Source organism: Rhipicephalus microplus, unplaced genomic scaffold, assembly GCF_043290135.1.
Source record: "Rhipicephalus microplus isolate Deutch F79 unplaced genomic scaffold, USDA_Rmic scaffold_817, whole genome shotgun sequence".
Classification (NCBI taxonomy): domain Eukaryota; kingdom Metazoa; phylum Arthropoda; class Arachnida; order Ixodida; family Ixodidae; genus Rhipicephalus; species Rhipicephalus microplus.
In genome coordinates, this window is record NW_027465371.1 from 15,001 (window position 1) to 29,347 (window position 14,347).

Here is a 14,347-nt window from a genome sequence, read left to right on the forward strand (position 1 = left end):
GTTTTCGCGCCGCCCCGGCTGACGCGGTTTCGTGCCGCCCCGGCAGACGCGGTTTTCGCGCCGCCCCGGCTGACGCGGTTTCGTGCCGCCCCGGCAGACGCAGTTCGGACTTAGCACTTTTCGGCTGTGCCTGGCTGGCGGCCCACTCACTCGATCGCCATGTCTGTTTGCCACAGTTTTCCCGGTGGTGCCGCACCCGGGCTCGCCCCGGCTGACGCAGTTTTCGCGCCGCCCCGGCTGACGCGGTTTCGTGCCGCCCCGGCAGACGCGGTTTTCGCGCCGCCCCGGCTGACGCGGTTTTTGCGTCGCCCCGGCTGACACGGTTCGGACTTTGCACTTTTCGGCTGTGCCTGGCTGGCGGCCCACTCACTCGATCGCCATGTCTGTTTGCCACAGTTTTCCCGGTGGTGCCGCACCCGGGCTCGCCCCGGCTGACGCAGTTTTCGCGCCGCCCCGGCTGACGCGGTTTCGTGCCGCCCCGGCAGACGCGGTTTTCGCGCCGCCCCGGCTGACGCGGTTTCGTGCCGCCCCGGCAGACGCAGTTCGGACTTAGCACTTTTCGGCTGTGCCTGGCTGGCGGCCCACTCACTCGATCGCCATGTCTGTTTGCCACAGTTTTCCCGGTGGTGCCGCACCCGGGCTCGCCCCGGCTGACGCAGTTTTCGCGCCGCCCCGGCTGACGCGGTTTCGTGCCGCCCCGGCAGACGCGGTTTTCGCGCCGCCCCGGCTGACGCGGTTTCGTGCCGCCCCGGCAGACGCAGTTCGGACTTAGCACTTTTCGGCTGTGCCTGGCTGGCGGCCCACTCACTCAATCGCCATGTCTGTTTGCCACAGTTTTCCCGGTGGTGCCGCACCCGGGCTCGCCCCGGCTGACGCAGTTTTCGCGCCGCCCCGGCTGACGCGGTTTCGTGCCGCCCCGGCAGACGCGGTTTTCGCGCCGCCCCGGCTGACGCGGTTTCGTGCCGCCCCGGCAGACGCAGTTCGGACTTAGCACTTTTCGGCTGTGCCTGGCTGGCGGCCCACTCACTCGATCGCCATGTCTGTTTGCCACAGTTTTCCCGGTGGTGCCGCACCCGGGCTCGCCCCGGCAGACGCGTTTTTTTTTTTTCTTTCGCCCCGGCTGACGCAGTTTTCGCGCCGCCCCGGCTGACGCGGTTTCGTGCCGCCCCGGCAGACGCGGTTTTTTGCGCCGCCCCGGCTGACGCGGTTTTTGCCGCCCCGGCTGACGCAGTTCGGACTTAGCACTTTTCGGCTGTGCCTGGCTGGCGGCCCACTCACTCGATCGCCATGTCTGTTTGCCACAGTTTTCCCGGTGGTGCCGCACCCGGGCTCGCCCCGGCTGACGCAGTTTTCGCGCCGCCCCGGCTGACGCGGTTTCGTGCCGCCCCGGCAGACGCGGTTTTCGCGCCGCCCCGGCTGACGCGGTTTCGTGCCGCCCCGGCAGACGCAGTTCGGACTTAGCACTTTTCGGCTGTGCCTGGCTGGCGGCCCACTCACTCGATCGCCATGTCTGTTTGCCACAGTTTTCCCGGTGGTGCCGCACCCGGGCTCGCCCCGGCTGACGCAGTTTTCGCGCCGCCCCGGCTGACGCGGTTTCGTGCCGCCCCGGCAGACGCGGTTTTCGCGCCGCCCCGGCTGACGCGGTTTCGTGCCGCCCCGGCAGACGCAGTTCGGACTTAGCACTTTTCGGCTGTGCCTGGCTGGCGGCCCACTCACTCGATCGCCATGTCTGTTTGCCACAGTTTTCCCGGTGGTGCCGCACCCGGGCTCGCCCCGGCAGACGCGTTTTTTTTTTTCTTTCGCCCCGGCTGACGCAGTTTTCGCGCCGCCCCGGCTGACGCGGTTTCGTGCCGCCCCGGCAGACGCGGTTTTTTTGCACCGCCCCGGCTGACGCGGTTTTTGCCGCCCCGGCTGACGCAGTTCGGACTTGGCACTTTTTGGCTGAGCCTGGCTGGTGGCCCACTCACTCGATCGCCATGTCTGTTAGCCACAGTTTTCCCGGTGGTGCCGCACCCGGGCTCGCCCCGGCTGACGCAGTTTTCGCGCCGCCCCGGCAGACGCGGTTTTCGCGCCGCCCCGGCTGACGCGGTTTTTGCCGCCCCGGCTGACGCAGTTCGGACTTGGCACTTTTTGGGCTGAGCCTGGCTGGCGGCCCACTCACTCGATCGCCATGTCTGTTTGCCACAGTCTTCCCGGTGGTGCCGCACCCGGGCTCGCCCCGGCAGACGCGTTTTTTTTTTCTTTCGCCCCGGCAGACGTGGTTCCCCCCCCCCCCCTTTTCGCTCGCCCCGGCTGACGAGGTTTTCGCGCCGCCCCGGCTGACGCAGTTTTCGCGCCGCCCCGGCTGACGCGGTTTCGTGCCGCCCCGGCTGACGCGGTTTTCGCGCCGCCCCGGCTGACGCGGTTTTTGCGTCGCCCCGGCTGACACGGTTCGGACTTTGCACTTTTCGGCTGTGCCTGGCTGGCGGCCCACTCACTCGATCGCCATGTCTGTTTGCCACAGTTTTCCCGGTGGTGCCGCACCCGGGCTCGCCCCGGCTGACGCAGTTTTCGCGCCGCCCCGGCTGACGCGGTTTCGTGCCGCCCCGGCAGACGCGGTTTTTTGCGCCGCCCCGGCTGACGCGGTTTTTGCCGCCCCGGCTGACGCAGTTCGGACTTAGCACTTTTCGGCTGTGCCTGGCTGGCGGCCCACTCACTCGATCGCCATGTCTGTTTGCCACAGTTTTCCCGGTGGTGCCGCACCCGGGCTCGCCCCGGCTGACGCAGTTTTCGCGCCGCCCCGGCTGACGCGGTTTCGTGCCGCCCCGGCAGACGCGGTTTTCGCGCCGCCCCGGCTGACGCGGTTTCGTGCCGCCCCGGCAGACGCAGTTCGGACTTAGCACTTTTCGGCTGTGCCTGGCTGGCGGCCCACTCACTCGATCGCCATGTCTGTTTGCCACAGTTTTCCCGGTGGTGCCGCACCCGGGCTCGCCCCGGCTGACGCAGTTTTCGCGCCGCCCCGGCTGACGCGGTTTCGTGCCGCCCCGGCAGACGCGGTTTTCGCGCCGCCCCGGCTGACGCGGTTTCGTGCCGCCCCGGCAGACGCAGTTCGGACTTAGCACTTTTCGGCTGTGCCTGGCTGGCGGCCCACTCACTCGATCGCCATGTCTGTTTGCCACAGTTTTCCCGGTGGTGCCGCACCCGGGCTCGCCCCGGCAGACGCGTTTTTTTTTTCTTTCGCCCCGGCTGACGCAGTTTTCGCGCCGCCCCGGCTGACGCGGTTTCGTGCCGCCCCGGCAGACGCGGTTTTTTTGCACCGCCCCGGCTGACGCGGTTTTTGCCGCCCCGGCTGACGCAGTTCGGACTTGGCACTTTTTGGCTGAGCCTGGCTGGTGGCCCACTCACTCGATCGCCATGTCTGTTAGCCACAGTTTTCCCGGTGGTGCCGCACCCGGGCTCGCCCCGGCTGACGCAGTTTTCGCGCCGCCCCGGCAGACGCGGTTTTCGCGCCGCCCCGGCTGACGCGGTTTTTGCCGCCCCGGCTGACGCAGTTCGGACTTGGCACTTTTTGGGCTGAGCCTGGCTGGCGGCCCACTCACTCGATCGCCATGTCTGTTTGCCACAGTCTTCCCGGTGGTGCCGCACCCGGGCTCGCCCCGGCAGACGCGTTTTTTTTTTCTTTCGCCCCGGCAGACGTGGTTCCCCCCCCCCCCCCTTTTCGCTCGCCCCGGCTGACGAGGTTTTCGCGCCGCCCCGGCTGACGCAGTTTTCGCGCCGCCCCGGCTGACGCGGTTTCGTGCCGCCCCGGCTGACGCGGTTTTCGCGCCGCCCCGGCTGACGCGGTTTTTGCGTCGCCCCGGCTGACACGGTTCGGACTTTGCACTTTTCGGCTGTGCCTGGCTGGCGGCCCACTCACTCGATCGCCATGTCTGTTTGCCACAGTTTTCCCGGTGGTGCCGCACCCGGGCTCGCCCCGGCTGACGCAGTTTTCGCGCCGCCCCGGCTGACGCGGTTTCGTGCCGCCCCGGCAGACGCGGTTTTCGCGCCGCCCCGGCTGACGCGGTTTCGTGCCGCCCCGGCAGACGCAGTTCGGACTTAGCACTTTTCGGCTGTGCCTGGCTGGCGGCCCACTCACTCGATCGCCATGTCTGTTTGCCACAGTTTTCCCGGTGGTGCCGCACCCGGGCTCGCCCCGGCTGACGCAGTTTTCGCGCCGCCCCGGCTGACGCGGTTTCGTGCCGCCCCGGCAGACGCGGTTTTCGCGCCGCCCCGGCTGACGCGGTTTCGTGCCGCCCCGGCAGACGCAGTTCGGACTTAGCACTTTTCGGCTGTGCCTGGCTGGCGGCCCACTCACTCGATCGCCATGTCTGTTTGCCACAGTTTTCCCGGTGGTGCCGCACCCGGGCTCGCCCCGGCAGACGCGTTTTTTTTTTTTTCTTTCGCCCCGGCTGACGCAGTTTTCGCGCCGCCCCGGCTGACGCGGTTTCGTGCCGCCCCGGCAGACGCGGTTTTTTGCGCCGCCCCGGCTGACGCGGTTTTTGCCGCCCCGGCTGACGCAGTTCGGACTTAGCACTTTTCGGCTGTGCCTGGCTGGCGGCCCACTCACTCGATCGCCATGTCTGTTTGCCACAGTTTTCCCGGTGGTGCCGCACCCGGGCTCGCCCCGGCTGACGCAGTTTTCGCGCCGCCCCGGCTGACGCGGTTTCGTGCCGCCCCGGCAGACGCGGTTTTCGCGCCGCCCCGGCTGACGCGGTTTCGTGCCGCCCCGGCAGACGCAGTTCGGACTTAGCACTTTTCGGCTGTGCCTGGCTGGCGGCCCACTCACTCGATCGCCATGTCTGTTTGCCACAGTTTTCCCGGTGGTGCCGCACCCGGGCTCGCCCCGGCTGACGCAGTTTTCGCGCCGCCCCGGCTGACGCGGTTTCGTGCCGCCCCGGCAGACGCGGTTTTCGCGCCGCCCCGGCTGACGCGGTTTCGTGCCGCCCCGGCAGACGCAGTTCGGACTTAGCACTTTTCGGCTGTGCCTGGCTGGCGGCCCACTCACTCGATCGCCATGTCTGTTTGCCACAGTTTTCCCGGTGGTGCCGCACCCGGGCTCGCCCCGGCAGACGCAGTTTTCGCGCCGCCCCGGCAGACGCGGTTTTCGCGCCGCCCCGGCTGACGCGGTTTTTGCCGCCCCGGCTGACGCAGTTCGGACTTGGCACTTTTTGGGCTGAGCCTGGCTGGCGGCCCACTCACTCGATCGCCATGTCTGTTTGCCACAGTCTTCCCGGTGGTGCCGCACCCGGGCTCGCCCCGGCAGACGCGTTTTTTTTTCTTTCGCCCCGGCAGACGTGGTTCCCCCCCCCCCCCTTTTCGCTCGCCCCGGCTGACGAGGTTTTCGCGCCGCCCCGGCTGACGCAGTTTTCGCGCCGCCCCGGCTGACGCGGTTTCGTGCCGCCCCGGCTGACGCGGTTTTCGCGCCGCCCCGGCTGACGCGGTTTTTGCGTCGCCCCGGCTGACACGGTTCGGACTTTGCACTTTTCGGCTGTGCCTGGCTGGCGGCCCACTCACTCGATCGCCATGTCTGTTTGCCACAGTTTTCCCGGTGGTGCCGCACCCGGGCTTGCCCCGGCAGACGCGTTTTTTTTTTTTCTTTTCGCCCCGGCTGACGCAGTTTTCGCCCCGCCCCGGCTGACGCGGTTTCGTGCCGCCCCGGCAGACGCGGTTTTTTGCGCCGCCCCGGCTGACGCGGTTTTTGCCGCCCCGGCTGACGCAGTTCGGACTTTGCACTTTTTGGCTGAGCCTGGCTGGCGGCCCACTCACTCGATCGCCATGTCTGTTTGCCACAGTTTTCCCGGTGGTGCCGCACCCGGGCTCGCCCCGGCAGACGCGTTTTTTTTTTTCCTTCGCCCCGGCAGACGTGGTTCCCCCCCCCCCCTCCGTCTTTCTTTTTGTTTTTTTTTTCGCCGCGGCTGAAGTGGATTTTTCGGTGCCTCGACGCCCCGGTAGTCGCGGTTTTTCCGTTTCCGCACGGCCCCGGCTGACGCTGCTCGGTCACAGTCGCCTTTTGTGAGGATTGCAGACTTCTTGAGCGCGGGTGTTTTTTTTTTGTTGTTGTTGTTGTTTTATTACGCATTCGCTCCAGCAGACGCTGTTTAGACTTTTTGTTTCCTCTTTTATCCTGCGACGAGGTGACGAGGTTTATTCGGTGCCCCGCCGCCCCGGCTGAAGTGATTTTTCCTGTCCCGTGCCGCCCCGGCTGACGCGGTTGGGACTTCGCGTTTGTTCGGCCGCCACGGGTTTTGGCGCACTCGCTCGGTTGCTTGTTGTTGCCACTTGTTGCGAACCCAGGTTTCTTGAGCGAGCGCGGGCGTTTTTTCTTCCTTTCTTTCTTTGTTCTATGTGTTAGCGAATCGGCCTTTAATATCACACGAGGACTCACAACCAACAATTTTCAGTTTGAAGTGTAAAAAATCTGCAGGTGTTGACGTAACTGACTTGCCCCGTACCCTTGAGTACATCCATGAAGTTCTCGTAGTACTACTAAATCGCATTATTCCAAGTGGAGAAATTCCCATAAACTTGCAAACCTCTACACGAAAATCGGTGCGCGTGATAAAGTTGAAAATTATCGTCCGATATCAAATGTGCCTTCTATAACACAAATTCTAGGAAAAAAAAAAAAAACACTTGTTCGCCGTTCTCTGCGCCGTGACTGGCAGCACTCCGGCGAAGCGAAACGGGGTCGATTCGAGCACGATATCGGCGTCTTTCGACGTGCTCGCCGGCGACCGTCGCACGAGTACGTCGCACGAGCGCGTCTGCCGGGGCGCCGTTTGCGAAGCCGACGCAAAAGTGGGAACCGCCGCTCGGATGATCGCCGCTTTCGGCAGAGTGAGTGTTGGCACTCCGGGGAAGCGAAACAGCGTGAATGCGCCCACGAAATCGGCGTATTTTGAAGTGCCCGCCGGCGACCGTCGCACGAGTACGGTAAACCGCGTCAGCCGGGGCGTAGTTCGGGACGCCGACGAAAAAGTGGGAAGCGCAACTCGGATCTTCGCCGTTTTTGCAGGAGTGAGTGGCGGCCCTCCTGCGAGACCAAGAAGCATCGATTCGTGCACGAATTCGGCGCCTTTCGACGTGATCGCCGGCGACCGTCGCTCGAGTAGGGCAAACCGCGTCTGCCGGGGCGGGCTTCGGGACGCCGATGCGAAAGTGGGAAACGCTGCTCGGATGTTCGCCGTTTTTGGCCGAGTGAGTGCTGGCACTCGGGCGAAGCCAAACGGGGCCGATTACGGCACGATATCGGCGTCTTTCGACGTGCCCGGCGGCGACCGTCGCACGAGTACGGTAAACCGCGTCAGCCCGGGCGGAGTTCGGGACGCCGATGCGAAAGTGGAGAACGCCGCTCGGATCTTCGCCGTTTTTGGAGGAGTGAGTGGCGGCACTCCGGAGAAGCCAAGGAGCGCCAATTAGCGCACGATATCGGCGTCTTTCGACGCGCTCGCCGGCGACCGTCGAACGAGTAGGGCAAACCGCGTCTGCCGGGGCGGGGTTTACGACGCCGACGCAAAAGTGGGAACCGCCGCTCGGATGTTGGCCGTTTTTGGCAGAGTGAGTGCTGGCACACCGGCGACGCGAAAGAGCGCGAAAGCGCCCACGAAAGTGGCGTATTTGGACGTGCTTGACGGCGACCGCTGCAGGAGTACGAAAAACCACGTCAGCCGGGGCGAGCGACCCACGGCGGTCTGGGTGCTTATCGCTGCTATTATAGGGGCACCCCGGCAGACGCAGAAAAAAAAAATTTTTTTTCGACCTTCTTTTTTGCTGGTCGAGCTCGGGTAACCCAGGTCGCAATGGGAGCCGCGCACGAAAGCGGCGTCGCGAGACGCGTTCGCGGTCGCTAGTCGCACGAGCTCGGCAACCGCGTCAGCCGGCGCGGAGTTCGGGATGCCGACGGCTAAGTGGGTACCGCTGCTCGGATGTTCGCCGTTTTTGGCCGAGTGAGTGCTGGCACTCCGGCGAAGCGAAACGGGGCCGATTCGGGCACGATATCGGCGTATTTCGACGTGCTCGCCGGCGACCGTCGCACGAGTACGGCAAAGCGCGTCTGCCGGGGCGAGGTTTGCGATGCCGACGAAAAAGTGGGAAGCGCCGCTCGGATCTTCGCCGTTTTTGCAGGAGTGAGTGGCGGCCCTCCTGCGAGACCAAGAAGCATCGACTCGCGCACGATATCGGTGTCTTTCGACGTGCCCGCCGGCCACCGCCGCACGAGTACGGCAAACCGCGTATGCCGGGGCGGGGTTGGCGACGCCGACGCAAAAGTGGGAACCGCCACTAGGATGTTCGCCGTTTTTGGCAGAGTGAGTGCTGGCACACCGGCGACGCGAAAGAGCGCGAAAGCGCCCACGAAAGTGGCGTATTTGGACGTGCTTGACGGCGACCGCTGCAGGAGTACGAAAAACCACGTCAGCCGGGGCGAGCGACCCACGGCGGTCTGGGTGCTTATCGCTGCTATTATAGGGGCACCCCGGCAGACGCAGAAAAAAAAAATTTTTTTTCGACCTTCTTTTTTGCTGGTCGAGCTCGGGTAACCCAGGTCGCAATGGGAGCCGCGCACGAAAGCGGCGTCGCGAGACGCGTTCGCGGTCGCTAGTCGCACGAGCTCGGCAACCGCGTCAGCCGGCGCGGAGTTCGGGATGCCGACGGCTAAGTGGGTACCGCTGCTCGGATGTTCGCCGTTTTTGGCCGAGTGAGTGCTGGCACTCCGGCGAAGCGAAACGGGGCCGATTCGGGCACGATATCGGCGTATTTCGACGTGCTCGCCGGCGACCGTCGCACGAGTACGGCAAAGCGCGTCTGCCGGGGCGAGGTTTGCGATGCCGACGAAAAAGTGGGAAGCGCCGCTCGGATCTTCGCCGTTTTTGCAGGAGTGAGTGGCGGCCCTCCTGCGAGACCAAGAAGCATCGACTCGCGCACGATATCGGTGTCTTTCGACGTGCCCGCCGGCCACCGCCGCACGAGTACGGCAAACCGCGTATGCCGGGGCGGGGTTGGCGACGCCGACGCAAAAGTGGGAACCGCCACTAGGATGTTCGCCGTTTTTGGCAGAGTGAGTGCTGGCACTCCGGCGAAGCGAAAGAGCGCGAATGCGCCCACGAAAGTGGCGTGTTTGGACGTGCTTGACGACGACCACCGCAGGAAAACGAAAAACCACGTCAGCCGGGGCGAGCGACCCATGGCGGTCTGGGTGCTTATCGCTGCTATTATAGGGGCACCCCGGCAGACGCAAAAAAAAAAAAAATTTTTCGACATTCTTTCTTGCTCGTCGACCTCGGGTGACCCAGGTCGCAGTGGGAGCCGCGCACGAAAGCGGCGTCGCGAGACGGCTTCGCGGTCGCTAGTCGCACGAGCTCGGCAACCGCGTCTGCCGGGGCGGAGTTCGGGACGCCGACGGCTAAGTGGGAACCGCCGCTCGGATGTTCGCCGTTTGTGGCCGAGTGAGTGCTGGCACTCCGGCGAAGCCAAACGGGGCCGATTCCGGCACGATATCGGCGTCTTTCTACGTGCTCGCCGGCGACCGTCGCACGAGTACGGCAAAGTGCGTCTGCCGGGGCGGGGTTTGCGACGCGTACGCAATAGTGAGAACCGTCGCTCGGATGTTCGTCGTCTTTCGCCGAGCCAGTGCTGGCACTCCGGCGAAGCCGAACGGAGCCGATTCGGGCACGATATCGGCGTCTTTCCACGTGCTCGCCGGCGACCGTCGCACGAGTACGGTAAACCGCGTCAGCCGGGGCGGAGTTCGGGACGCCGATGCGAAAGTGGGAAGCGCCGCTCGGATCTTCGCCGTTTTTGGAGGAGTCAGTGGCGGCACTCCGGTGAAGCCAAGGTGCGCCAATTCGCGCACGATATCGGCGTCTTTCGACGTGCCCGCCGGCCACCGTCGCACGAGTACGGCAAACCTCGTCTGCCGGGGCGGGGTTTGCGACGCCGACGCAAAAGTGGGAACCGCCGCTCGGATGTTCGCCGTTTTTGGCAGAGTGAGTGCTGGCACTCCGGCGAAGCGAAAGAGCGTGAATGCGCCCACGAAAGTAGCGTATTTGGACGTGCTTGACGGCGACCGCCGCAGGAGTACGAAAAACCACGTCAGCCGGGGCGAGCGACCCACGGCGGTCTGGGTGCTTATCGCTGCTATTATAGGGGCACCCCGGCAGACGCAGAAAGAAAAAAAAAAAAAAAATGGGGACATGGCGTGCGTCACCGTGCGGCTTCGCAGCGTTGCCGAAGTCGCCGAGCCCTTCGACTGAGCCGAACGGCGGACAGGGAACGTTGGTCGGCCGTTCTAACCTGTCGGTGCCACGCCGAGACGTCGTTAAGGAAAACCGCGTCGTGGGCCTCTACGACGCCGTCGAGTCGTTGTACGTTTGGTGTCCAGCGTGTCGGCGGCGAGTAGCGGACACGTCGTTCACGACTTCGGTCTTTCGCAGTCGACGCGAACTTGCGGAGAGTCGTGGTGCCTCACGTTTTCGGCAGAAACCGCGGCGGAATTTTCCCGTGCGTGCGCGCACGACCTCGGTGCTGTGCCGTCAGCGTAGTGTTGCACAAACTCGTGGCCTACCCAAGGTGCGGTACGTTTGCGGCCGTATCCTCGGTGGGAATTTCGTGAGTAGGGTCGCAAATTCTACGACCTCGGCGGGTTTGAGAGCGACGTAGACTTGTGGCACGCTCAACGTGCCACACGTTTCGGGGCACACCCGCGGTGAAATTTTCTCGAGTACGCTCGTATTAGTGCCCAAGGAGGTCTGGGTACTTATCGCTGCTATTATGTGGGGGTTCTCGTGAGCGGCGTACGCGAAAGCGACCGGGTGTCTGATATGCGGCGGGCTTCGGCCTCGTCAAGCGTGTCCTCGGGTCTGCTCCAGGGGAATCCACGGCAGTCGTCTGCAGCCTCATCCGCTTGATGCGTTAGGGGCTGGTTGTCGGACGGTGCCGTTTTACCACGATATCGAGGTGTGTTCCGTGTCGTCCTCGGGCGATTCAGATGCGAAAGCGCCGAAGACGCGGGCGTGACCCGTCGTCTGGCGGCTTTGCAGTCTCGGCTCCGTTGCTAGTTCCGGCCGGTCCACCGACAGTGCAGCGGGCTTGGGCAACCCGCACGGCGCGACCGAGTCGATGCAACGAAAAAGAGCGAGCATGAACGTGCTTCTTGCCGCACGGCTCCCACTCGTCTTTCGGGAAGGTTGTGCCGTAGCGAGCTCGAACGCCGTCATCTCGGAGTGCAAAATAAGCGTGTTGGGGCGCCTGAAGGTGGCCTCCGCCGCACACAGACTGCGTCCGGCCCGCCGAAGGCGAGGACGGACGCGCAGTCGAACGATTACCTGGTTGATCCTGCCAGTAATCATATGCTTGTCTCAAAGATTAAGCCATGCATGTCTAAGTACATGCCGAAATAAGGCGAAACCGCGAATGGCTCATTAAATCAGTTATGGTTCCTTAGATCGTTTCTTCCTACTTGGATAACTGTGGCAATTCTAGAGCTAATACATGCAGTGAGCCTGGAGCCCTTTGGGTAACGGGTGCTTTTATTAGACCAAGATCGATCGGGTTTCGGCCCGTATTGTGTGGTGACTCTGGATAACTTTGTGCTGATCGCATGGCCACGAGCCGGCGACGTTTCTTTCAAGTGTCTGCCTTATCAACTTTCGATGGTAGGTTACTTGCTTACCATGGTTGTTACGGGTAACGGAGAATCAGGGTTCGATTCCGGAGAGGGAGCCTGAGAAACGGCTACCACATCCAAGGAAGGCAGCAGGCGCGCAAATTACCCACTCCCGGCACGGGGAGGTAGTGACGAAAAATAACAATACGGGACTCTTTTGAGGCCCCGTAATTGAAATGAGTACACTCTAAATCCTTTAACGAGGATCAATTGGAGGGCAAGTCTGGTGCCAGCAGCCGCGGTAATTCCAGCTCCAATAGCGTATACTAAAGCTGCTGCGGTTAAAAAGCTCGTAGTTGGATCTCAGTTCCAGACGAGTAGTGCATCTACCCGATGCGACGGCTCGGACTGAACATCATGCCGGTTCTTTCTTGGTGCACTTCATTGTGTGCCTCGAGATGGCCGGTGCTTTTACTTTGAAAAAATTAGAGTGCTCAACGCAGGCGAGTCGCCTGAATAAACTTGCATGGAATAATAGAACAAGACCTCGTTTCTGTTCTGTTGGTTTTTGGAATACGAGGTAATGATTAAGAGGGACGGACGGGGGCATTCGTATTGCGGCGCTAGAGGTGAAATTCTTGGACCGTCGCAAGACGAACTACTGCGAAAGCATTTGCCAAGAATGTTTTCATTGATCAAGAACGAAAGTCAGAGGTTCGAAGGCGATCAGATACCGCCCTAGTTCTGACCATAAACGATGCCAACCAGCGATCCGCCTGAGTTACTCAAATGACTCGGCGGGCAGCTTCCGGGAAACCAAAGTATTTGGGTTCCGGGGGAAGTATGGTTGCAAAGCTGAAACTTAAAGGAATTGACGGAAGGGCACCACCAGGAGTGGAGCCTGCGGCTTAATTTGACTCAACACGGGAAAACTTACCCGGCCCGGACACTGGGAGGATTGACAGATTGAGAGCTCTTTCTTGATTCGGTGGATGGTGGTGCATGGCCGTTCTTAGTTGGTGGAGCGATTTGTCTGGTTAATTCCGATAACGAACGAGACTCTAGCCTATTAAATAGGTGCGGGGTTCCCAGCACCTTACAACCTTCTTAGAGGGACAAGCGGCTCCTAGCCGCACGAAACAGAGCAATAACAGGTCTGTGATGCCCTTAGATGTCCGGGGCCGCACGCGCGCTACACTGAAGGAAGCAGCGTGTCTTTATCCCTGTCTGAAAAGACTGGGTAACCCGTGGAACTTCTTTCGTGATTGGGATAGGGGCTTGCAATTGTTCCCCTTGAACGAGGAATTCCCAGTAAGCGCGAGTCATAAGCTCGCGTTGATTACGTCCCTGCCCTTTGTACACACCGCCCGTCGCTACTACCGATTGAATGATTTAGTGAGGTCTTCGGACCGATGTCCGGCGCGGCCTTTCGGTTGCGCCGGTCTGTTGGAAAGATGACCAAACTTGATCATTTAGAGGAAGTAAAAGTCGTAACAAGGTTTCCGTAGGTGAACCTGCGGAAGGATCATTAACGGATTGTGAAGGGTGAGCGCCTCAGCTGCGTCTGCGCCCGACACTTTCTGCCGCTGACCCCGTTTGGACGCGGGGTCGGCTTTTCCCCACGGGGCTGCCTGAATGTGGAGCGGCACCCCGTGACAAATTGTTGCGCCCAGCGGACGCCAACACCGCGACCTTGGACGGTCGGCCAGGTGGCGGACGCGGGTACAAACGGCGCAACGCACTCATAGGTCGGCTTTCGACCCGCCACTGCACCGTGGCTCGAAGCGCTCGAAATGCGCGACCCGACCGCTGCGGGACCGCCTAGTACTGTAAACAGGAGCGGCGGAGCGCGAACGGCGAGTCGTGGTTACGTCGGTAGAAGGCGAGGCTGCGCGTTCCCGAAACGCCAGCCGAGTGCCCTCCCGACCGTTCGAGCGTGCAAGAACGAGACCCGACAATCGCGCGGCGACTGCCAAGTACGAGAGGAACGGCACAAGCGTCGGCGGTCGGTCAAGGAACTGGCGATGTGACGGGTCCGCTGTGCACCAGTGCATACCGTCCCGCCGTCCGCGGCAAGCGCCTCCGCGTCCTCGGGTGACGGAGGCTGCCGGTCGGTTCTTGCAGGCGAGGGATCTCGCTGGCACCGGTTCGCGTTGACGCGCGGCCGGTCATGGCACGGCGATGCGACGGCCGAGGTGCGCAGTACTCGATGGAGGAACCGCACGCTCCGATGACCGTCCCGCCCTCCGCGGCGTATGCGTACCGACCGTAATGGTTGCAGCAGCGCCGGCCGGCTTTTGAATTCGCCACACGAAACACGGTGCGAGATCGCGGTTAGGGGAGCGTCGACGTTGCCAGGCGTTTTGCTTGCTGCCGAGGGAAAGGCGGCACGGCCACGTCGCGCTCGTCGCGATTAGCGGGTCTGCGCGCTTTGGGAAGGTGCCGCAACGACTTGCCGAAAGAGGAAGCACGGAAGAACGAGGGACTTGGACGTCCCGACAATTGAACGCACTTGCGGCCAGGCCCTTGCTGGCTTCGTTCTTCCGCCTCGAGTAGGCTCGTACGCGGCTCCGGCGCCGAAAGTGGTCCTTGGCACCGACTTCGGTGGACGTGGGAAGTGCCGCGCAAGTACGGCGCGCCTGGCTCCACCTGTTGGCTAAAGTAGGCAGCCGGATCGGCATTTTGGTGTGCGGTGGCAAACCGTGGATGCGAAAAAAGCTTGTGCGA

At 62.9% G+C, this 14,347-nt stretch overlaps 1 non-coding gene across 1 annotated transcript; it reads left to right on the forward strand.

The window, feature by feature from the left end:
* Positions 1-11,336: 11,336 nt before the first annotated feature.
* On the forward strand, positions 11,337-13,151 carry LOC142795712 (small subunit ribosomal RNA). The gene has a single exon (XR_012893246.1). It is a non-coding gene; the product is annotated as a small subunit ribosomal RNA (ribosomal RNA).
* Positions 13,152-14,347: the final 1,196 nt, after the last annotated feature.